The following is a 26,037-nucleotide window of genomic DNA, read 5'->3' as shown; positions in this document are numbered from 1 at the left end:
AACTATCTCCAACCTAGATTCAATAGTTTTTAACATTTCTGTCCTATTTGCACATATGCATGTATTTTTCCAAAAACATTTTTTAAATATTCTTTTAGTTGTAGATAGGCTTTAGTTGTAGATGGACACAATACCCTTATTCTATTTATTTATTTTTATCTGGTGCTGAAGATTGAACCCAGTGCCTCACATGTGCGAAGCAAGCGCTCTGCCATTAAGCCACAACCTCAGTCCTCCAATATCTTATTTTATTTAAGATATAGGCGTTAGTGACATTTCATCTCTCAATATTTTAGTACTCATATCTTAGGAATAAAGATATAAATTCTTGAAAAGCCAGGGGATTATTATCATACCTATGAATCGATAATAATGTCCTAATGTCATATAATTTCTGGCATATATTTACATTTTCCAAATAGTTTCCTTTTTAAAATATTTTTTAATTGTAGATGGACATAATACCTTCATTTTATTTGTTTTTATTTTTATGTGGTGCCCAGGATAGAACCCAGTACCTCATGCATGCTAGGCAAGCATTCTACCACTGAGCCACAATCCTGGCCCCACAAATTCTTTTCTTAATGTGTTTTTTAAAAAATTTTTTTAGTTGTAGATGAACCCGATATATTTATTTTATTTATTTATTTTTTAATATGGTGCTGAGGATCGAACCCAGTGCCTCACACATGTGAGACAAGTGCTCAACCACTGAGCTACAAATCCAGCCCCTCTTAATGTGTTTTATAAAAAGTTTTCTGTCCCTAACACAGAATCTAATTAAAATTCACACATCAAATTTCATGTTGTCTTTTTAGTCTCTTTAATCTAGAATAATCTCATCAAAATTTTTCCCATGACATTTGATTTTTTAACAGACCAAATTAAAAATATTTTAATTGGTTTTTCTGATTGCTTCTTTGTGTTTCCATTAGATTGTTCTTCTATCTCATACATTTCCTGTACAACAAAAAAGTTAAGTGCAAAGGCTTGATTAGATTCAACTAATACAAATATGATTCACAGATGATGTTCCATACTTCCCATATATTGCATCACATTAGAAGTTCATGATGTCAGGCTATCCCAGGAGTAATGATCCTAAATTTGCCTCTTCATTAAGGTGCTAATTGCCAGATTTCTTCATTGTGAAAATATGGCTTTTCCCTTTGAAATAAAAAACAATCTGAGGGGTCTTATTTTGACACTGTTTGGGTATCTTTTTTTCCTATTGGTTTAAAATCTGTTGATAATAGTCAACTGAACCAATTATTTCATTGTTAGGTTACAAAATGATTTCCTACTGCTTAATTTCTTTCTACATTTATTAGCTGGCATTCATTCAAACAGATGAACTTTATGTCAACTTGGATGGACAACTGTTTTTTTTTTCCTTAAAAGGCAGTGTATATGCTAAATCCCTTGCCTTTATTTATTGGTTTGCAATGTTAAGAGTTGGAGTAATAGACATCTTCAGTTATGAAAAATTATTCTCTTTTTCTGGATATACTTTTGAACTAATATATTTTTATTTATTCAATATTTATAGTTAATTAAGTAATTTTTAATTTAAAATTGTTTCAGCTTTGGCCCACGGGAGCTGGTTCCTGTGTCCCTTTGTATATCTCCCATTAATCTTTGAGGACTTGCTTGTTTTCTGGAAGAGTTAGATGCTCCAGGCTCTCCTTGTAGTTTTCCTAACCCAGCCTTGGAAACACATTTCTTCAAACAGCTCTAGTTCCTACAACACAGTATTTGGAACCATGCCTGGCCGTATCATGACACATTTTTTTTTTTAATTTTTAGGGGCTGAGGTTGTGGCTGAGTGGTAGAGCACTTGCCTAGCATGCGTGATGCACTGGGTTTGATTCTCAGCACCACATACAAATAAATAAAATAAAGATCCATCAACAACTAAAAATTTTTTAAAAATATATAAAATTTTTAGTTGTAGATGGACACAATACATTTATTTTATTTGTTTTTATTTTTATGTGGTGCCCAGGATAGAACCCAGTACCTCATGCATGCTAGGCAAGCGCTCTACCACTGAGCCACAACCCAGACCCTCATGACACATTTTTCTTAATTACTTATATTTTTCTTGAAATAACTATAGGTATACATTAGTTGTAATATACACAGAAATCCCTGTTCTTTTACCCTCTTTCCCCCAATGGTAACATTTTGCAAAATTATAGTAGACAACTAGGATATTTTATTGAAAATATCCACTAACCTTAATCAAATTTCCTCAATTTTACATGAACTCATATGTGTGTGTGTGTGTGTGCGTGTGTGTGTGTATACATGCACACACGCACACCCAGGTGCATTTGTGTATTTAGTTCTGTTCTTGTTTCTCATATTTTATCATTTTGAAATTTTTTATAAATGAAACAAAAGGTAACTGGGATTGGCATTTTTCATCCAGCATAATATTCTGGTTATCATCCAAGTTGTTGAGTGTATTGCTAGTTCATTCTTTATTATTATTATTTCATGGTGTTAATGTACTACAGTTTGTTTAAACATTTACCTGTTAAAGTACGTCTAGTATGCTTCCAGTTTTTAGTTGTGACAGACAAATCTACTATGAACCTTTGTGTACAGGTTCCTTTGTTTCATTTTGCTAAGATAAAGAGTTCAATTGCTAGAGCATATAGTAGTTGCATATTTAGTTTTATAAGAAACTGCCAAACCATTTTCCAGATTGGCTATATAATTTTACATTCCCACCAGCACTGTATGAGTGATTCAATGTCTCCATAATCTCCCTAGCATTTGGTATTATCACTAATTTTTAAATATTTTCTCCCATTCCTAAGTTGCCTTTTCACACTGTTAAAACTTTCCTTCACTGTACAGCAGTTTTTTAGCTTTACTCTATCTTGAGTTGACTTTTGTGTATGATGTGAGGTAAGTATCCAATTTCATCCCACATGTGAATATCCAATTTCCCCAGCACCACTTATTGAAGGGACTCTTTCACCATTGTGTATTCTTAGTACCACTGTTGAAAATCTGTTGAGACTATGTGCATAGATTTTTTTCTGGGCTCTCTATTCTGTTCAATTGGTCTACATGTTTGTGGTTATGCCAGTGTATACTGTTTTGATTGGTAATATATTATGAGATCAGGAAGTCTGATATCTCCAGTTTTGGTATTTCTCAAGATTGATTTGGCTATTCCTGGTCTTCTGTGGTTCCATATGAATTTTAGGATTTTTTTTTCTATTTCTGAAAAAAATATCATTGGAATTTTGACAGGGATTATGCTGAGTCTATAGATTGCTTTGTGTGGTATGGATATTTAAAAAACATGAAGTCTTCCAATCCAGGAACACTTCCATTTACCTTTTCTTGTTTAGGTTCTCTCTTCAACATTTTGTAGTTTTTAGTATGTAAGTCTTACATTTTCTCAGGTAAATTTCTTCCTAGATATTTTATTCTTTTTGATGTTCTTGTGAATGGCATTGTTTTCCTAATTTTATTTTTAGACAGTTTACTATTAGTGTATTTTAAAACACTGTTTTTTGTATGTTGATGTTATATCCTTCAACTTCCCTCAACTTGTTTGTTAGTTCTAACAGTTTTTAAGGAGTTTTTTTATATATATATACATAAGATCATGTCATCTGCAAACAGGGATAGTCTTCTTAATTTTTTATTGAGTTCCCTTTAATTTTTTTTCCTGCTAATTGCTCTGACTAGGACTTCCAGTACTATATTGATTAGAAGTGGAAATGGCAGGCATCTTTGTCTTGCTCCTGATCTAAGAAGAAAAGCTTTTATTTTTTTACCATTGAGTATGTCGTTAACAGTGGGCTTTCCATGTATGGCTTTTATTATGTTAATTTTACCATTTTATTATGGCAGCTTCCTTCTGAAACTCCCACAAGGCATATATTGGTCTGTTTGATGTGTTCCTTAAGTTTTCTTCATTCTTTTTTGTTATTTTTTGTCTCTGCTTGATGTCCCGATGGTACCACCTGCAAAAGGAAGGTGCTTCCTACTAAATCTCTACTAGTGCTGACAGTGTTGGGCTGCCTTCTGTCAATGTGTGGAGGATCAGGAGTCACAAGTCTGGTGGAGGGTCAAGTGACAGTGGCTCAGTTCACCTTCTGCCACTGGGTGTAGTAGCCAAGAGGTACCAGATCTAGGTTGCTATTTAGTAGGTCACCCAATGGTGAATCTACTGAATCTAGGTGTCTGTCTGATTGAGACACAGGTCTGCCGGGAATAATGGTGCAAGTCTGTAACCCCAGAGGTTCAGAGGGCTGAGGCAAGGAGGATCACAAGTTCCAAGCCAAACTTAGCAACTTAGCAGTAAGGGCCTAAAGAACTTTGTAAGATCCTATCTCAAAAAATAAAAGGGCTATGGATGTTGCTCAGTGGTTAAACACCTCTGGGTTCAATCCCTGGTATGAGAGACAGAGAGAGAGACTGGACACAGGCCTGGGGGGGTAGCACTTGGGCAGAGGGCTGGGAGAAACTGGGCTGGCTGACATTAACATTGGAGGTGGAAGGGCTTATCTGCGTGCGACTTCCTGGTATGTGGCAGGGAGTATGTTAACCTACATATTTTATTGTTACTGCTGTGGGTAGGTCAGATCCTACCATTTCTGCTGACTGATGTGATTATAGAGAATGAATTGGCTTCCTTCTCCCTCAGCTTTGCTGTTACAGTTAGTGCAGGCAGATCAGCCAATGGATGCAATTGTATATAGGTCTTCTTGCTAAGACACTGCTAATTTTTCTCTTTTGTAGACCTTTACTCAGAAAGAGCAGGCACACTCTTAATTACTTGTTTGTTTTTTTATCTTTGGTCTATCCTATAGATGCTTTCCTGGTTTCAGACTTCTCCTAGAAGAATGGGTGATATAAAGAAAATCTAGGGAACTCAGTGTGATGTCATATTTGAAGTCCTAAGATCCCTATTCAATTTACCTTCTTCTTTCTATATTTTAGTATCTGTTAAAGCATTTTCAGAATATTTACCTGTATTTGGTGGGAAGGAGCAGGGGAAAGTGAGCCTTTGCCTTTGTCCCAGAACCATACTAAAACAACTGATTTTTTTACATACTACAATCTCAATATCTTTGTTCTTTTCTGTCTTGGATACATTTCTGTCTCTGGCCAAGGAAAGTTATGAAAATTTGCTTTTTAGGCAAAAAAAAAAAAACCACCCTCACTCCCAAAAAGAAAATGCTCCTTAAATACAAGTAATTGGTGGAAAGTCATACAGAAAGTTTTTTAAATTTTTTTTGTTCAGTTTATTATGTATTTTATTTTATTTTGATCATGTGGGAATCAAACTCAAGGCCTCATACATACTGGGCATATGCTCTTACCATGGAGATACATCCTCAGCCCTGAAAATGTTTTTAATTCAATTGTGTAGGGTCTGTTCTACTCTCTCAACCTAAATTGGAAACCAAGTTTCTAATAGTTATTTAAGTATTATATTGGAGCTAGTATATTTTTATGAAAACACTTGTAGCTCCTGGGCACTGTAAGGAAAGAAATATAGAATATAATAAAAATATGTCTATCTTGGCTACAATGAGAACATCTGGTATCCAGATAATTGTTTCTAAATACCATTACCTAATAAAAGGAACAAAGGAGTTGTTGATTCCAGGGATGGAGTTTGGAAGTATAAGATTGTGTGGAACATAAGGAAAGTGGAAAGTAAGGAAGATCTCAAAAAATCAGGTGGATTTGTCAAAAAGACACAAGGACCAGATTGAATGGGGGCTCACATGGCTTAAACTTGGACAACTTGAGCATCAGTATAAATAATGTTAATAATGTGTTATAATGAATTTAATAAAATAAGAATTCATGAATCTGTACTGTAAATAATAAGGAAAAGGAAAGACTCTTCCTTGTAGTAGAATGCTATTTAATGAATGAAGAATAAATGATGCAGTTAGAAAAGCATCATTTTGCAACTATTATGCAGCATTATCTAAGAAATGAATCATTAATAAACACTAAAATGAGTGTATGGAAGTTTATGCCATTGGGATATTTGTACATTCTCAAAATATTTCCTCACACAGAATATTTAATAATCATAAATGAAAAAGAGTAAACTTGTGTTGAAGAACCCTGGTGGAAACCATTTCAACAAAATGATTCAGGTTGCAAAACAATACAGGGACAAAACATATCATGTGCCTGTTTTATATTATAATGATAAAGATGTGATATTTTTATGGTGCTTCTGCTGAGTATGTCTAACATCAACTGAATCATGAAAAAAATAATCAAATGAACCCAAAATGTGAGACAATCTATAATTATCCCAGAACTTTTGAAAAATGACATGGAAAACAAAGAATCCTTAAGAAACTGTTCCCAGAGCTAAACAATCTAAAGTGGCATGACAGTTAAATACAATGCATGATGCTGTAATAGATTTCATTGCTAAAAACGTTATAAAAGGTAGTATTGGAGGCTAGGGGTGTAGCTCAGTAGGAGAGCACTTGCATAGCACATGTGAGGCCCTGAGTTCAATCCTCAGCACCACGTAAAAAATAAATAAATAAATAAATAAATAAATAAATAAATAAAGGTATCTACAGCTAACAAAAATTTATAGAAGTTATTATTGAGAAAACTGGAGAAGTTGTTTTAAAAGTCTGTAAAATAGATGATCTTTTCATCAAGGCAAATTTCCTTATTTTGATTATTTTACTTTTTAAAATAAATGACAGCAGAATGCATTACAATTCTTATTACACATATACAACACAATTTTTCATATCTCTGTATATAAAGTATGTTTACACCAATTCGTGTCTTTATACATGTACTTTGGATAATGATGTCTATCACATTCCACCATTCTTGCTAATCCCCTACACCTTCCCTTTCCCTCCCACCCCCTGCCCTATCTAGAATTCATCAATTCCTCCCATGCTCCCCCTCCCACCCCACTATGAGTCAGCCTCCTTATATCAGAGAAAATATTCGCCATTTGTTTTGTTTTGTTTTGTTTTTGGTATTGGGTAACTTCACTCAGCATTATCTTCTCTAACGTCATCCATTTACCTTCAAATGCCATGATTCTGATCTCTTTTATTGCTGAGTAAAATTCCATTGCATATATATGCCACTTTTTTATCCATTCATCCACTGAAGGGCATCTAGGTTGGCTCCACAGTTTAGCTATTGTGAATTGTGCTGCTATAAACATTGATGCGGCTGTGTCCCTGTAGTATGCTGTTCTTAAGTCCTTTGATTATAGACCAAGGAGAGGGATAGCTGGGTCAAATGGTGGTTCCATTCCCAGATTTCCAAGGAATCTCCATACTGCTTTCCATATTGGCTGCACCAATTTGCAGTCCAACCAGCAATGTATGAGTGTCTTTTCCCCCACAACCTCGGCAACACTTATTGTATTCATAATAGCTGCCATTCTGACTAGAGTGAGATAATATCTTAGAGTAGTTTTGATTTGCATTTCTCTAATTGCTAGAGATGATGAACATTTTTTCACATATTTGTTGATTGATTGTATATCCTCTTCTGAGAAGTGTCTGTTCAGGTATTTTACTTTTAAAAAAATTTAGTTGTAGATGGACATAAGACCTTTATTTTATTTATTTATTTTATGTGGTGCTGAGGATCAAACCCAGTGCCTCACATGTGCTATGCAAACACTCTACCACTGAGCCATAACCATAGACCCTAATTTTACTTAGTTTTAGGAATGATAATGAAGGATTTAGGAGTAAAAAGACATGAATTCTGCAACTTATACAGAACTGGTTCAGAAAAAAATAATTACAGGTGTGCTTATGTTTATACGAGTGTGTGTGTATGTGTGTGTGTATGTGTATATGTAGATAAAGAGAGAGCAAGACAAAGGGAATATGATAAACCAAATGTACTGAAATGTTAACAACTGAAGGATTTACATGAAGGGTATAAGGTCTGTGGGAATTCCTTGGACTGTTCTTGTAATATTTCTATAACTTTAAAATTGCCTCAACACAAAAACTTAGGAAAATTGTGTTATATAATACATCACAGACTGGAACATATGTGTGCACACACATGTCCATGTACACACATCAGCATGCACACTTAGTTTCACATACTTTCTAAATTTAAATTAAATTCATTTTTAAATTGATACATAATATATATATATATATGTTAATGAGGCAACGTGATCTTTCAATGCAAATAAAATTGTATAATGTTTAAATCAAGTTGAACACATCTGTCTTCTCAAATATAATTTATTTATGGTGAAAATTTTCAAAATCCTTTCTTCTAGCTTTTTGAAAGACACAGTACATTATTCTTAACTGTAGTTACCCTACTGTACAATAGCAAACCAGAACTTCTTATTCCTGTCTAACTGTACCTTAGTACCACTTACCCAGTGGTTAACCTCTCTCCCATCCAGTTCCAAATAGTTTTCATGCTGAACTGTTACTTCCAATTTGAGGTGTGGTGTCATGGAAAAAAAGGTATCTGAAACTTTAACAAAGACTTCAAGTCAATTCATTCCAAACCAATTACACATAATGTTTATAGTAACATCATCATTTTTGAGGGCTTATAATGTACTGGGCACAAAGTGTCTAAAATGAATTAACTAACTCAATCTTCACAGCAACATTCTGAGCTATCCTGTGGCATACAATAGCTGGCATGATTTTCCTAATTCCACAGTAGATGAAACAGAAGCACTTGCAGAGGTATCTCAGGTCACAGGCTAAAGGTCCCACTGCAGCAAGAGGTAGGGCTAGAATTTGAACTCAAGTAGCCTGACCTTATGTATTTGTTATTTAACTTACACTAAGTAGATGGGGCCCTCATAGTTTTGAAGTGGGGATGAACCAGATAAATAAGTATCTTCTGGAGTCTGCTACTGGACCAGTGAGGAAGTCTGTCCCTTGAATGCCCCAGGCTCTCTCTGCCTCCTGCTGTTTCTCTTTGTGCACAAAAGTTTCAAAACAACACAATGACGTGTTGTATTCTTTTTTGCGTGATAGTGGGGATATAGCCCAGGGACATGCTACCACTGTGCTACACCCCAGTCCTTTTTTTATTTTTGAGACAAGGTCTCCTAAGGCTGGCCTTAAACTTGCAATTCTCCTGCCTCAGCCTTTCAAGTTACTGGAATTACAGGTGTGTGCCATCTTGCCCTGTGATGATTTTCCTTGAACAATGCCAAGAAAGTGGATGTTGTTTTCTTACCACCACAAAAATGACAACAATACGTGTTTATAATATATGAGTTATTAGCTATATTTAAGCATTTCACAATGCGTATATACTTCAAAACATGTTGTACAGAATAAATATATATATATATATATAATAATTTTATGTGTAAATTAAAACAAAACTAACAGCTGGATATAGGTCGGTGGTAGAGCCCTTGCTTAGCCTGCACAAGGTTCTGGATTCTATACCCAGCATGGCAAAAACAAAACTACTCAGGGCTATGTCTGTTCTTAAAAAGCCCACTGGAGGGCGAAATTTCATTGCTGTTAACCAGCTTCTACAAAACAAACTGTTAAGGCTAACAGGAATAATTTACAGCTCATTTTTTATAAACACTTAATATCAACCACCTAAGAAAGAAAATGGATTCATGCTTAAGATGAATCGACAAAGCAGAAAATGATAAAAGTAGCAGTAATCTTTCTCATCCTTCCTACCTAGCCCTCCACCCCCAGGGTCCCTGGTTGTTTCTCTCCATATCAATAATGGTTTATGCAAAGGACAGTATTAAAGATTCTACTGAGCTGTGGCAGGTCTGTTTGGTTCCCCATGTGTTCCTTCCTAAGGAAAATATGAGAATTAAAATTGGAATACAGGGATCTTCACCTCTAGAGAATCCAGAGGTGAAACTTCTCAGGCAGGCCTCCCCTCTTTCTGGGAAACGCTGTTAGTGTATTCCACTTAGCATGCAGGCCTAGAAGGGACAACTATAATGTTGAACAAGACATCCCCAAGTATGAGCTTCTAATATAGCTGTTCCTTTCCAATATGCCTGGTGTGATTACAAGTATGCATTATCCTCTTTACAATAAGCAATGTAGTGCAGTATTCTTTGTTTCTCTTCATTCTTACCATGGGCAACTCACTCAACCTCTTTGAATCAATTTTCTCGTTTGTATAATGGGTGGAAATGTCACCTATCTCAGAGATTACATGCATTTGACAAAAATATATACACATTTATAATAGACATTTGTGCTTTTCTTTCAACAATATCTCTCAAGTGTCAGTTATGTATTAGGTATTGTTCTGTGCACTTGAGATACAGCAAAAAACAAGAAAGACATTCTCTGTGCTCATAGTTTATATTCTGAGGGTAAGAAAGAGAAACACTGTGTGTGTGTGTGTGTGTGTGTGTGTGTGTGTGTGTGTGTGTGTGTGTTTCGACACATGTTATGCAGAAAGCAAAGTCAGGTAATGGGATAGAATATGAGAAGTCATGGAAGTGGCTGCTTGAGATAGGATGTTCTGAAAAGACTTGTCCAATAATGACACTGAATAAGAGGGATTTGGCAATATGAAAATTTTAAATATCTGTGTTTCAGCATATACAATAGCCCTGAAGTGATTTGATTGGTGTATTTTAGGGACTAAAATAATTTCAGGATGCCTGACAGATAAAATGTTGGATGAGGGGAAGAGCTTAGGAGAAAGTTGAGAAGTTATTGAGTGACCAGTTTATGTAGTAGTGTGAAGGCATCTGAATTTTATTTTCAGTGCATTGGGGAATCATTAGAGGGACTATTTTTTTTGTATCAGGGATTAAACCCAGGGGCACTCAGCCACTGAGCCACATCTCCAACTCTATTTTGTATTTTATTTAGAGATAGGGTCTCACTGAGTTGCTTAGCACTTCACCATTGCAGAGGCTAGCTTTGAACTCTCGATCCTCCTGTCTCAGCCTCCTGAGCTGCTGGGATTACAGGCATGTGCCACCACACCTGGCTCATTGGAGGGATTTTAATGATGGAGGGACATGATTTGGTTTTCATTCTAAGAATCTCATATGTGGATAAAAATGAAGGGATCTATCTGGTCAAAATAATTTTATGAAAACATTAAAACATTAATGGCCATTTATTTTTTGTTCATCCATTCATGGACCTTAGGATTATTGCCACCTATGGCTATTGTGAAAAATGCTGATGTGAACACTGTTGTACAAAAATTTGTTCAAGTCTGTGCTTTCAGTACTTTTGGGTATATACACAGAGACAGAATTTCTAGATATTATGGTAATGACATGTTTAAATTGTTGAGAAACTGCCATAGTATTTTCTACAGTGGTTGCACCATTTTAACTTCCCAACAACGAGACACTATTCCCATATATCCACATCCTCACCAACAATTCATATTCCTCCACCCTGATATTTTTCATGTAAATAATGACCATTCTAATGGTATGAGGTGATATCTCATTGTGCTTTTGAGTTGCACTTCCCTAATGACTAGTGATGTTTATTATCTTTTCATTTGCTGTTTTGTCATTGGTATATCTTTTTTGGAAAAATGTCCATTTAAGTCCTTTGTTCTTTTTTTAAGTTGGATTGTTTTATTTTTTATATTAAGTTAAAGGAATTCTTAATATCTTTTGGAGAGCAATCATTTATAAGATACATGATTTACAAAAATTCTCTCCCATTCTGTGGGATTTGTTTTCATTTTCTGGAAGGTATCTTTGATGCACAAAAGTTAATCATTCAGATGAAGTCCAGTACATCTATTTTTTTCTTTTGTTTTCTGTGTTTAGGTGTTATATCCAAGAAATCATTACCAAATCTAATGCCATGGAGCTTTTCCCCTGTGTATTCTTCTAAGAGTTTTATAGTTTGAGCACTAAAATTTAGATCTTTGATCCATTTTGAGTTAACTTTTGCATATGGTATACGGTAAGCATCCAATATCATTCTTTTCCATCAGGATATCCAGTTTACTTAGCACCAGTTTTTGAAAAGACTCTCCTTTCTTCCACTGAAAAGGTGCGGGGCACCCTTGTTAAAAAATCATTGATGACATTTTATTTCTGGATTCTGCTCGATTCCATTTGTCTTTATGTCTGCTTTTATGTCACTACCACAATATTTTTATTGTAACTTTAAAATAAGTTTTGAAATTAGGAAATATGAGACCTCCAACTTTGTTCTCTTTCATCAAGGTAATTGAGGGTTTCTTGCCATTCCATATAAATTTTAGCATGGATTTTTCTATTTCAGTAAAAATATCTTTGAGGTTTCTATAGGGATTGCATTGAATCTGTAGGTTGCTTTAGATAGTATTGGCATTCTAATAACATTTATCTTCCAATCCACGAATCTAGAATGCCTTTCCATTTGTTTGCCTTCTTTAATTTCTTTCAGCAATACTTTCTGGTTTCAGTGTACAAGTATTTCACTGTCTTGGTTAAGAAGTATTTCTAAGTGTTTTATTTCTTTTGATGTTTTAAACATGGAATTCTATTCTTAATTTCCTTTCCAGATAATTCTTTGTGTAAAAGAAATAGAACTGATTTTTGAGTGCTGATTTTGTATTTTGAAATTTTATTGAATTTGTTGAATAGTTCTAATGGTATTTTTGGAATGTTTAGGATTTTCCACATATAAAATGATTTTAAATGTGTTATTAGATTATAGTTATGCATAATAATGGGGTTCATTCTGACATATTCCTAAATGAATATAAGATAGTTTGCTCCATTTTAATCCCCATTCCTTCCCCCTTTCCCTTTCTTCCTTTCTCCCAACAGTCCCCTACCTCTACTGATGTCCCTTCTATTTTTAAAATATCACCCTTTTTATTCCTTTTCACTCTAAATTCTATATATTCTGTATGTAAAATCATCTGTGAGCAGACATAATTTTACTTCTTTTCCAATTTTAATATATTTTATTCCCTGTTCTTGTTTAATTGCTCCAGCTACAAGTTTCAATACTATGTTTAACAGAATTGATAGATGTGGCATCTTTGTCTTCTGATCTAGATGGAAAGTTTTTGGTCTTTCACCATTGGGTATGTGATCTATGGAATTATCATATATGTTGAAATTATCGCATATGTTGATGTGGTTTCTTTCTATTCTTTGTTTGGTGTTATTATAAAAGAATTTTGAATTTTGTGAAATGCTTTTTGAGATGATCATGTGTATTTTTCTTTTGTAATGGATGCTCTTTTATTGTATTATTAAATGTTTCAAAGTTTGGAGTATTTACATAACTCAAGGAGCCAATATTCTCCAAATGACCAATATACAGGTTAATATATGCATAGGGAAAAGTTCTATTAAAAGTGCAGGGTTAATTGGTACAACAAATCTGGAAAGCGATATGGAGATTCCTTAGAAAACTTGGAATGAAACCACGATTTGACCTAGCTATCCCACTCCTCAGTCTATACCCAGAGAATTTAAAAACAGCATACTACAGTGACACAGCCACTTCAATGTTTATAGCAGCACAATTCACAATTGCTAAACTGTAGAAGCAACCTCAATGCCCTTCAACAGATGAATAGATAAAGGGACCATGGTACATATACACAATGAAGTATTATTTAGCATTAAAAGAGAATAAAATGCCATTTGCAGGTAAATGGATGGAGTTGGAGAATATCATGCTAAGCAAAATAAGCCAATCTCAAAAAAGAGGCCAAATCTTTTCTCTGATAAGTGGATATTAATCCATATGGGGGGGGATGTGCATGGGATAACTGGAAGAACTTTGGATGGGACAAAGAGGGGAGAGGGGCAAAGGGGTGGGAAAGACCGTGGAATGAGATGGACATCATTACCATAAGTACATGTACAGTTGCACGAATGGTGTGATTTTACTTTATGCACAACCAGAGAAGTGAAAAATTCTGCTCCATTTGTGTACAATGAATCAAAGAGCTTTCGGGCTGGGGATGTGGCTCAAGCGGTAGCGCGTTCGCCTGGCATGTGTGCGGCCCGGGTTCGATCCTCAGCACCACATACCAACAAAGATGTTGTGTCCGCCGAGAACTAAAAAAATAAATATTAAAAATTCTCTCTCTCTCTCTCCCCTCTCTCACTCTCTCTTAAAAAAAAAAAACAAAGAGCTTTCAACTGTCATGTATAACTGATTAGAACTAATTAATTAATTTTTTAAAAGTGCAGGGTTAGCTGGGCATAGTGGTGCGTCCCTGTAATCCCAGTGGCTTGGGAGGATGAGGCAAGAAAATCGCAGGTTGGAGACCAGCCTCAGCAAATCAGAGGGGCCCTAAGCAACTCAGTGAGACCCTGTCTCAAAATTTTAAAAATATACTTAAAAAGGGTTGTGATATGGGTTAGAGGTTAAGTGCCCCTGGGTTCAATCATGGGTTATCCCCCCACCAAAAAGAAATTCAGGGTTACCATTAATTTTATTTTTTATACATGATAATAGGATTCTTTTTAATTTTTTTTTAAATTATAGTTGTACATGGACAGAATGACTTTATTTTATTTGTTTATTTTATGTGATGCTGAGGATTGAACTCAGTGCCTCATGCATGCTAGCCAAGTGCTCTGCCACTGAGCTACATTCCCAGCCCCCAATAGGATTTATTTTGACATAATTATAAAAGCATGGAATATAATTTGTTCTAATTCAGTCCTCAGTACTTCCTCTTTTCCTTCCCCCCTCCCTGGTCTCTACTGTAATGATCTTTATGCTATTTACTTACAGGTTTTTAAAAAAATTATTTTCTTCTGGATGTACATGATGATGAGATTCGTTGTGTTATATTCATGTATGTATATAGAAAATTTAGGTCAGATTCATTCCACTGTCTTTCTCTACTCCATCCCTCCTTTCCTTTGAATTTCCTTTGTATACTCCACTGATCTTTTTTCTATTTTTTTCTTGTATCCTCTCCCTTATTTTGTATTAGCTTCCACATATCAGAGAAAACATTCAACCTTTGATTTAAGGAGACTGGCTTATTTCACTTAGACTGATAATTTCCTGTTCCATCCATTTACCAGCAAATGCCATAAATTCATTCTTCTTTATGATATATATCACATTTTGTTGAACCATTCATCTCTTGAAGGGCACCTAGGTTGGCTCCATAGCTTGGTTATTATGAGTTGTGCTGCAACAAATATTGATGTGGCTGTGTCATTGTAGTATGCTGATTTTAAATCATTTGGATATATACCAAGGAATGGGATAGCTGGGTCATATGGTGTTTCCATTCCTAGTTTTTGAGGAATCTCCATACTGCTTTCCAGAGTAGTTGCATTGATTTGCAGTCCCACCAACAATGTATGACTGTACTTCCCCCGCCACACACACAAACATCCTTTCCAATATTTATTGTTACTTGTATTCTTGATAATTGCCATTCTGACTTGAGTAAAATTAAATATCAATGTAATTTTAACTTGAGTTTCTCTAATTGCTAAAGATGTTGAAGATTTTTCATATATTTGTTGACCATTTGTATTTCTTCTTCTGAGAAATGTCTATTTAGTTCCTTTCCCCAATTATTGATTGGGTTATTTGGTTTTTTGATGTTGAAGTTTTTTTTTTTTTTTTTTTTAGTTCTTCATATATCCTGAGTATTAATGTCCTATCTGAGGAGCAGGTGGCAAAGATTTTCTCCTGTTCTGTTCTCTTTCTCTTCACACTCTTAATTGCTTTATTTGCTGTGAAGAAGCTTTTTAATTTGATACCATCCCACTTATTGATTTTTTATTTTACTTCTTGTGCTTTATGAGTCTTGTTAAGAAAGTCAGTTCCTGAGCCAATATGTGGAAGTTTGGGGAGTTCTTTTTTATGATATATATTACATTTTCTTCTAGCAATTGCAGAGTTTCTTGACCAATGAATTTTAATATAAGAGAAAAGGAAAAGTTCATTGATATGGTCTAAGATTGCACCTTACAATAACCTTTAAGTTTCACTTCAACAAGTGATTCTTAATGTAGTATCAAAGAACATATAAAATATCTGAAAAGGTTATTAAAAACACTGCTACCCTTTTCAACTAGGTGAGACACTATTTTCTTCATATAGTTCAACAAAAATGGCATATAATAAAAGAATGAACACAGAAGCAGATATTATAATTGTTTTCTATTATGGAAGAAATTAAAGAGATTTGCAAAAATGAAAACCCATGTTACTCTTCTTAATTTTTTATTTTTGAAAATATTTTTATGAAAAAATGTTTATATTACTCTATACAATAATTGCTATTTTAAGTTATTCTTGAAAAATTATTAATTTTTTCAGTTTTGATTTCTCACAAGGTAAATTTGATATAACAAATAACTTGTGTTCCTCAATTTTTTTATTTGTCACTTTTAAAAATATGGTAAAATACACATAATATGAAATTTTCAATCTTTTTTTTTTAGGGGGTGTACCGGGGATTGAACTCAGAGGCACTCGACCACTGAGCCATATCCCCAGTCCTATTTTGTATTGTATTTACAGACAGGGTCTCACTGAGTTGCTTAGCACCTCACATTTTGCTGAGGCTGACTGAACTCACGATCCTCCTGCCTCAGCCTCCAAGCCACTAGGATTACAGGCGTGTGCCACCACACCCAGCGAAATTTACAATCTTAAAACATTTCTAAATATACATTTCAGTAGTAGGTCCCTTTACGTTATCGTGCAACTGATCTTCAGAACTAATATTGCCTTGCAATACTGTGCCCACTAAACAATTCTCTATTCTTCCCTCCCCCAGTTCTCAGGAACTAGCCTTCTACTGTCTCTATGAATTTGACTCCTATAGTTTTCTCATATAGCTGAAATCATACAGTATTTATCTTTGTGATACTGGCTTATTTCACTTAGTATAATGCCCTCAAAATTCATCCATGTTGTAACAAGAACCAGAATCATCTTCTTTTTCAAGGCTGAATAGTATTACATTGTATGTGTAAACAATATTTAGTTTAACCATCCATCAATATAACCTTGATTTTCTTTCACCATTTGGATGTTGTGAATAATATTGCTATGAACATGGATGTACAAATCTCTCCAACACTTTGCTTTTTATTCTTTTGAGTATATACCCAGAAGTGGAATTGTTGTATCATATGCTATTCTATTTTCTATTCGTTTTTTCACAGGGGTGCCAACATTTTAAATTCACACCAACAGAATAAAAAGGTTCCAATTTATCCATTCCCATGCCAATAATTGTTATTTTCTGGCTTATTCAATTATTTTTTGATAGTAGATATCCTAAAGGATATGAAGTTACAGTAGCTTGTTGTGGGATTGAGTCACATTTCCTTAAAATTAGTGTTGTTGGGAATCTTTTCCTGTGCTTGTTATCCATTTGCATATCCTCCATGAAAAAAGTATCTATTTGATTATTTTGTCTCTTTTTTTAATTGAGTTGTTTGTTTTGGTGTTGCGAAGTAGAATTTCTTTATGCATTCTGGATATTACCCATTTATCTGATATATGACTTTCAAAAATTTGATCCCCTTTCATAAGTTGCCTTTTCACCCCATTAAGTGTATATTTTGATGAGCAGAAGTTTATAATCTTGATGTAGTTCAATTAATCTATTTTTACTTTTTTGGACTGTACTTTTGGCATCTTATCTAGGAAATTGTTATCAAATCTAATGTGATAAACTATTCTCCTATGTTTTCTCCTAAGAGTTTTGTAATTGTAGCATTTAATATTTAAGTCTTGAATTTATTTGTAGTCTTTTAATTAATTTTGTCTGATATTAATAAAGCTACCTCAGCTTTCTTTTGCTTACCATTTTCATGGAACATATTTTTATCATTTAATTATTAAATGTTGAGGGGGTTTGTTTTGTTTCTTCAGTGCTTGGAATTGAACTCAGGGCCTTGCACATGCTTGCCAAGCACTCTAACCCTGAGCTAGCTACACCCCCTGCCCTATCATCTAACTTTTTTTTGAGAGAGAGAGAGAGAGAGAGAGAGAGAGAGAGAGAGAGAGAGAGAGAGAATTTTTTAATATTTACTTTTCAGTTTTCGGCGAACACAACATCTTTATTTTAATTTATATGGGGCTGATGATCAAACCCAGTGCCCCACACATGCTAGGCGAGCCCATTACAGCTTGAGCCACATCCCCAGCCCATATCATCTAATTTTTAACCTATGCATGTTCTTAGATCTAAAGTGAGTCTCTTGTAGATGGTATATAGTTAGATCCTGTTTTTAATCCATTATGCCAATCTAAACTTTTCCCCCTTTTTTATTTTCTTCTTTTTTTCCCAGGGCTTCACATGTGCTAAAGCAATCTAGGCCTTTTGATTTCCAAGTTTGATCCATTAACATTTTAAATAATTACTGAAAGGGCAATATTTAGTAATGCCATCTTAATGTTTCTATGTGTCTTACAGTGTTCTTATATCTTGATTCTGCTTTTATTACCCTCCTTTTGTTTAGTTGATTTTTATAGGGACACATTTCAATTCCCTTCTCATTTGCTTTTGTGTATATTCTATATTCTTTTGGGGGAATATATGAAAGAAACATCCTAATGCTATAATAGTTTTTTTTTCAAACTGATAACACCAACTTGAAATAAAAATGTGTTAAATTCCAAGAATTTGCCCCCTGCAGATACAGCCTTGTGATTTCTTACACTTACGTACACTGGCTTTGGATGAAGATGGAAATGTTTCTCAATAATCTATTCATTCATATTTTCTACGAAGTATTTGAAAGAATTTATCTTACTATTTTTAAAGTGGTAAATTCAGCCTGGCATAATGTAACACACCCATAATCTCAGTGACTTTAGAGGCTTAGGCAGGAGGATCATAAATTCAAGGTCAACCTTAGCAAATAAGTGAGACCATGTCTCAAAAAATAAATAAATAAAAACCCTAGGGATGGAGCTCAGTGGTAGAGCACCTTAATTAATTAATTAATTAAAATAAAATGGTCAATTAGGTTTTGAAAACATTGCCTTATAGGACAACTCAGTGAAATGGTATGAGCCTAGGCACTGTGGTTGAAAATTCTCTGGGTGTTTTCTTTTTTCTTTTTGGTACTGGGGATTGAACCAGGGGCACTTAACCACTGGGGCACATCGCCACTCTTTTTTATATTTTATTTAAAGACAGGTCTCACTGACTTACTTAGCACCTCCACATTGCTGAAGCTGGCTTTAACCTGACAATCCTCCTGCCTCAGCCTCTTGAGCTGCTAGGATTATAGGTATGTGCCACCATGCCTGGCTGGGTGTATTCTTAAACTCTTAACCAAAATAGAAATTATATTAGTTCAGTGCTCACTATATGCCAGTATTGAAGGCATTGAAAATATTCTGTTTTTGTTTTTGTTTTTGCTTTTTTGTGGACCTGGGTATGAAATTCAGGGCCTCATGCATGCTAGGAAAGTACTCTACCACTAAGCCATGTCCGCAGCCTTAATATTTTGATATTATCTTTCTCTATATCTATTTAATTATTTCTCAAGAGATATGCACTCAAAATTTTAAAAGCAAAGAGGATCTCTGTTACACTGCCTGACACATACATATTGTTCAATTATAGTTAGTGAATGGATACCTTTATGCAGCATTTGCTCATTCATTTAGCATTTATGAATCACACAATGTGTGTCCAATTCTGTCCTGGATATAGAGGATTCAGAAATGCATTAGACCAGGAGTGAGGTTGTGGCTCAATGGTAGAGTGCTTGCCTAGCATGTGTGAAGCCCTGGGTTTGATCTTCATTATCCCATAAAAATAAATAAATAAATAAAGTGCAGGTATTGTGTTCATCTACAATTAAAAAAATAAAAATAAGGAAATGTATTAGATAGTTTATTACTCTTCACAGTCTTAGAATCCAGAGGCAGAGTCAGCCACATAAAGCTTCCAGGTTATCATAGTCATTCTTCCTGTTACTTTTTGGACAATGTATGCTCATCACTCAAATAACTCCTTCTGATTCTTGGAACATACCTTACAAAGTGTAAGTTTGTAAGTTATGAATCATCTTCCCTGAAAAATCAGATGAAATTTCCATTCTGTGAACTTCATGGGGTCCTGAATTCCCCCAATCATAATAAGCACTTATTTCAGTTTATTGTAGTTTCCTGTGTTATTTATGCCATTTTCAATAGGCAGTGAGCGCCAAGGCAGTGTCTCCATATTTCTTACTCATTTCTGTACCTCAGAACTCAATAGTGCTTGACATAACAAGTGTAAGGAAAGACACCATCATAGCTAGAGTGTTCAGTTGCTAGGGAAGGAAAAACAATAGAACCACAATAACCAACCAGTATTATCTAATCTTAGGCAAGAAGCCATAGCTAAAGATTTTGAAATTTTATTTAGTGAGACAATTTTAAATTATTTTGTTGAGATATAATTGACATACACTAAATTTAACATGTTTAAATTATCAATTTGAGGCATTTTTAAATTTGAATGTATCTGTGAGTATATCACCAAGATAAGTGTAATTTTAAAAATCACTAAGAGATTACTCATGACATTTGTAATCTGTCCCTTCACATCTGTCCCTACTTGCCCATGACTTCAGTAATTGTGGCACTTTGATATTAGCAAAAGAAAGATAAACAGATCAATCAAAGAGAATAGAGGGTCCATAGACTCACACTAATACAGTTAAATCCTCTTTCACAAAGAAGCAAAGGCAATTTAATGGGGGAAAAGGATAATCCTTTCAACAAATAGTACTAGAACAACTAGTCACCCACCTGGAAAAAAAATGTAAAAGAAAATAAAACATCAGTGACCTCACACTCTTCACAAAAATGAATCCTAAATGGATAATAAACCAAAATACAAAGCTATAAAATTCTTAACAATATAACATAGAAGAAAATATAAATGAGCTTGGTTTGGGTGATGACTTCTTACATTCAAGACCAAAAGACAACCTTTAGAAGAAGAGAATTATAAGCTGGACCTCATTAAAATTAACTCCTTCCACTCTACAAGCTATTCATTTAACAAAATAAGAAGGCAAGACATAAACTGGGAAAAATTTGTCAAATACATATCAAAAAAAGGAATTGCATACAAAGTATACAAAAATTCTCAAAACTTAACAATAAAAAACACAATTAAAAAAAAGTTAAGCCTGGCCAGGCCTGCCTGCTGGCTCTATAATGGCTAGTGTGGAGCCATTGGGGCTGTGGCAGCCCCAGGAGTGGGGGTTGGAGTGGTGGTAACCAGGTGCAAGCATTGTCATGCGTGTGTCCTCCTGGGGAAGAGGAAAACATTTGGGGCTGGCAGCTTTCAACTTCTGTGTGTGTGTGGGGGGGGGGCATTTGGAATTCGGTGAGACCTGGGAAAAAGCAGCTCTTAGCCTGTAAAATATCTGCTTTGCCTAAGTGATGAATTCTTTCATTGAGAAGAATAATTACCATTATGTCACTATATTAATGAAAGAAGTAGATTTGAATCATGATTCAGAACTAAAGAACGTGGAACCTGAAAAAAAAGGAAAGTTGGGAATGGGTTCCTTTGGGAAGAATTTCCTCCATAAACCAGCTTTTTTGGGCACTCCATTGTTTAATGGAGCAAGGCTATAATCCATTTAAAGAAGATTTGAACCATCTGGTAGCATACAAGGGAAATAACTCTCTAGGTGCCAAGAAGACTCCTTGATTTTAATTTTTAAAGACAAAAATAAGGTCTAGTTAGGGAATGTAAAATATCTACATTTCAGAACAATTCTTTTTTATCTAAAAAGTTCCATATGACTGCCAGTTTATTTGCATTCTCTTAAATACCTACCACCCTTGAGAAGATCTTTCTAGAATGGATTATTGAAATGTATTTCAGACGCAGAATATAGGATAAATAGGGATATTGTGATTAATCTGCTTTCCATATTTATCTATGATATTTACGGTGTATTTTTATTATTACAATTTGCATAGGATAGTTACAATGGAACTTGCCTTATAATGTTTTCAGTTCAAATTCAGATATAATTCAAATTCAAACAGCATAACTGTTGCAGAATTTATCGTGTTTGTTGATTTTCCTTTTTCATTCAAAAAAAATTTTAGTGATAACTAGGGAGAACAGGATAGGCCAATAAGGCATATTTCCCAGGTTTCTTATTGAGAACCTAAACTAACAGAAGTGAGACAAACCATCTAAGAACTGTATCCTGCCATTAACAGGCATGTCATTCTGAGTTTCTCACTTCCTCTGCCTGAGATCCAATAGGTTTATATGTAAAATGAGAGTACTTTAGAGCAGTAGCTCTCAAAGTGTGGTCTAGGTGGGTCCTCAAGAGCCTTTCAGGGTATTCAAGGCCAAAGCTATTGTTATAATACTAAGACATTTAACTTTTTCACTCTCACTCTTTCATGAGCATACAGTAGAGTTTTGCAGAGACTGCTTGATGTAAGATACTGTAACAGACTGAATGTTAGAGCATATAAGAATCCTGCTTTTTAATATGAATGTGTGACACTTTTCTCACTAATTAATTTTTTGTTTTAGAAAAAGTTATTTTTCAAAAAAATATACTAACACATTGAAAATGATTAATTAAAAATTCAAAATTTTTGTATTAATTCCTAATATGATAAATATCTCTAGATAGGGTAGGTCCAATAGAACAGTGTTTCAGTTCAAACAGAGACCTATGAAACCCTACAAAACAAAAGCTAAGGGCTGGGGTTGTGGCTCAGTGGTAGAGTACTTGCCTCGCATGCATGAGGTGCTGGTTTTGATCCTCAGCACTACATAAAAATAAATAAATAAAATAAAGATGATGTGTCTATCTACAACTAAAAATATTTTTTGAAAAGCTCTTTGTAATTTTTAAAAGTGTAAATGGATCCAAAACCAAAAAAATTGAGAACTTTTTGATTAGATTATCAGATTATATCCTTTATGAGCCCACTTCTACAGAATCCTTTGCTTCTCTTTAAGCTTACATTTGAATTTTGCACTTTCAAAAGACTGGTATTTTGGTAATACTTGCTACAAAGGAATTTTTGTATAGTATGTGAATATCATTTTAAGTTTTTTTAAATTGTTACTTTTTCAAAATTTTATGTACATATAAATTAACATTTATAAGTCTCATTTTCTTTGAGTTGTATCTTTACATGTTGTTTATTTCAGAATGTTTGAGGATTTTAAACATTCTAAAATGTGTATACCTTGAGCTTCAGATACACTGAATTTTGAGAAAAAATTTAAATCATCAAAAGATCTGTCAGACACAAGACCAAATATATATACAGATGACAAATAAGCATATAAAATATGCTTAAAATCATGTCATTAGGGAATTACAAATCCAAAAATAGTGAGATGCCATCATTCACCTATTAGAATGTCTAAAATCCCAACACAGGCACCAAATGCTGTTAAGGCTGTCGTGGGGGAAAAAAGCAACTGTTATTTCTGGCTGGATGAAATGCAAAATGGTTCAGGCACTAATGGAAGGCAGTTTGGCAGTTTCTTATAAAACATTATCTTACTATAAGACCCAGCATTTGTACTCTCTGGTTTTTACCCAAGTAATTAGAAAACAATTACACATAAATGTTTATAGCAGCATTATATGAATTTGCCAAGATATGGAGGCAACCAAAACATCCTTCAAGAGGTAAATTGATAAATAAATGGGTACATTCAAAATATGGACATTTTGTAGTACTAGGGATTGAACACAGGGCCTTGCACATGCTAGGCAAGGGTTCTACCATTGAGTTCCCCTCCCACAGTCCCACATGATGGCATATTGTTTAATGATGAAAATAAATGAGCTATCAAGCCACTAGCAGACATGAAGCCTCAAGAATGTGTGTGTGTGTGTATTTTATATATATATATATATATATATATATATATATATATCTGAAAGAAGTCAATCTAAGAAGGCTAAATATAGTATTATTCCAACTATAAGAAATTCTGAAAAAGGCAAAACTATGGAGACAGTAAAATGATCAGTGATTTTTAGGGCTTTGGAGGTAAATAGGTGTAACATGAGTTTTAGGGCAATAAAACTATTACTTTCTATGATACTATAACAGTGAATAAATGTCATCATATGTTTGTCAAAACCCATAGACTATATAACACACAAAAGAACTATAATGTAATCCATAGACATTAGTTAATAATAATGCATAAATAATGGCTCATCAATATACCACACTATTGCAAGATATTAAAAACACTGTAATTCATTGCAAGTAAAGGAATATATGGGAATTCTCTGTACTTTCTGCTCATTTTTACTCCGTAGACCTAAAACTTCTCAAACAGATTAAGTCCATTATTTCTTAAATATAGAGGTATCCAGTAAACCTGATTAACTCTCTTCTAGTTTTGTAAATGCATGGATAGTTATACTTGCTGTTTTAATGTCCTTATCTAGTAATACTATCATTTGTGTCATTCTTCATTTGTTTCAATTGAATGCATTTTATCCTCATTTTGAGTTGTATTTTTCTGCTTCTTTGCATGCTTTATATTTTTATTCGATGCCCAATATTGTTAATTTTAACTTGTTGAATAAGTATTTTGTATTTCCATAGGATTTCTTTTAAATTCTCAGATGTGATTAAGAAGTTTTGAAACTGGGCTGGGGTTGTGGCTCAGTGGTAGAACACTTGCCTAGCACATGTGAGGCACTGAGTTTGATCCTCAGCACCCATAAAAAATAAATAAATAAAATACAGTTATGATATCCATTTACAACTAAAAATATTTTAAAAAATGTGTTTTGACACTATTTTAGCCAGAATTATATTTACTGAGACTAATTTTTTTCCCAATCCCAAAGCAAAGTGTTTTTTAGTACTTACATTTTGTGCTGCATGAACTGTGAGTTTTTCCATTCTGGCTGGTAGAAATCACATTCCCTACCCTATGGTAGCTTACTGCTATTTAATTATTTCAGATAGTTTTCCCCTCAACTTCTAGCAGTTTCCACATAGGCAAATACTGTTTAGTGTTCATGTAAATTCTCAAGGGCATTCTTCTATAGAGATCCAGAGTTCTCTCACTGTGAAGGTCTGTCCTCTCCAACATTCTGCCATGAAAATTCTAGCCACTTAGAATCCCCTACCCTAGTCTCCTCAATCCTCAAAGGCTATTAGCTTCTGCTTGGGTTCCCCTTCAATGCAGTAAACAGCCTTCATGTTACCAAATATGAATGCTGCTTATCTTGGAAATCATTGTTTTATAAATTCTCTCTATTTTGTTGCTTCAGGAGGAAGGGTAAATCTGACATCCTTTCCTTCAACTTCATGGGAATTAGAATCTCCTAGAACATAATTTTTAATATTCCTTATTTAGCAAGATCTTGTTTAGGGTCAGAAAAAACAATTTAAATAGAATTGGGATCAGGGTATTGCTAAAGAAAGATTTCTTAATAACAAATAAGATAGACTGAGGAAAGGCAGCCTGTTTTTTTTCCCCCTGGGGGACACTGTTGTACCTGAATGTGACACTTGAAGCACCTATAGAGATGAGAATCCTAAGATATCTCTCTGATGTGGGGGATTGCTCCCTGGGCCTTCTGAAGACAGGAAATCACCACCCTCTGATGATCAGCATCTCTCAGAGATCATGAGATCTTCATTTCAGTTTCCCAGAAGGGATCTTCAGCCCATCCCAATTAATGCCATATCCCCTAATGTCCACTTGTGGGAATGATGCCAAAGTGGCTCCATGTTCTCCAGCCTGACACATGAGAAATGACTTCACTCACCTAAAGTCCATTATTGTGAAATACAGTGATGACATCAACTGCAGTCACCAGACACATTGCTCTTGGTCCCCATGCTTCCTACATTTGGGAAACATGAAAACTATAATAAGATCTGACAACCATGTCTCAGACATTGTGTAAGGAATCTCTAAACTTGTGTTCTTCCAAGGAAATCTTAATCCTGTGGTCATGATGTTATACATTAAAGGCTTTAGGGTAACTAATTGAATGATTTACTGCTGAATCCCAAGTGGAACTGACAGTGTATACTTACTTTTGGTCCAACTATCTTGGCATAATAACATTAATTATGATAA

The 26,037-nt window shown here is 34.4% G+C and overlaps 1 long non-coding RNA gene and 1 pseudogene across 1 annotated transcript in view; both read left to right on the top strand.

Moving 5' to 3' along the window:
• Positions 1–26,037, top strand: part of LOC120890719 (uncharacterized) — a 135,739-nt gene that overhangs the window by 18,343 nt on the left and 91,359 nt on the right. The gene's annotated exons all lie outside the window — the stretch shown is intronic.
• Positions 10,426–21,636, top strand: LOC106145464 (nucleotide triphosphate diphosphatase NUDT15 pseudogene; annotated as a pseudogene).

This window comes from Ictidomys tridecemlineatus, chromosome X (genome assembly GCF_052094955.1).
Source record: "Ictidomys tridecemlineatus isolate mIctTri1 chromosome X, mIctTri1.hap1, whole genome shotgun sequence".
Classification (NCBI taxonomy): Eukaryota; Metazoa; Chordata; class Mammalia; order Rodentia; family Sciuridae; genus Ictidomys; species Ictidomys tridecemlineatus.
Note: the sequence above shows the minus strand (reverse complement) of the source record. Positions and strands in the feature narration are given on the sequence as shown.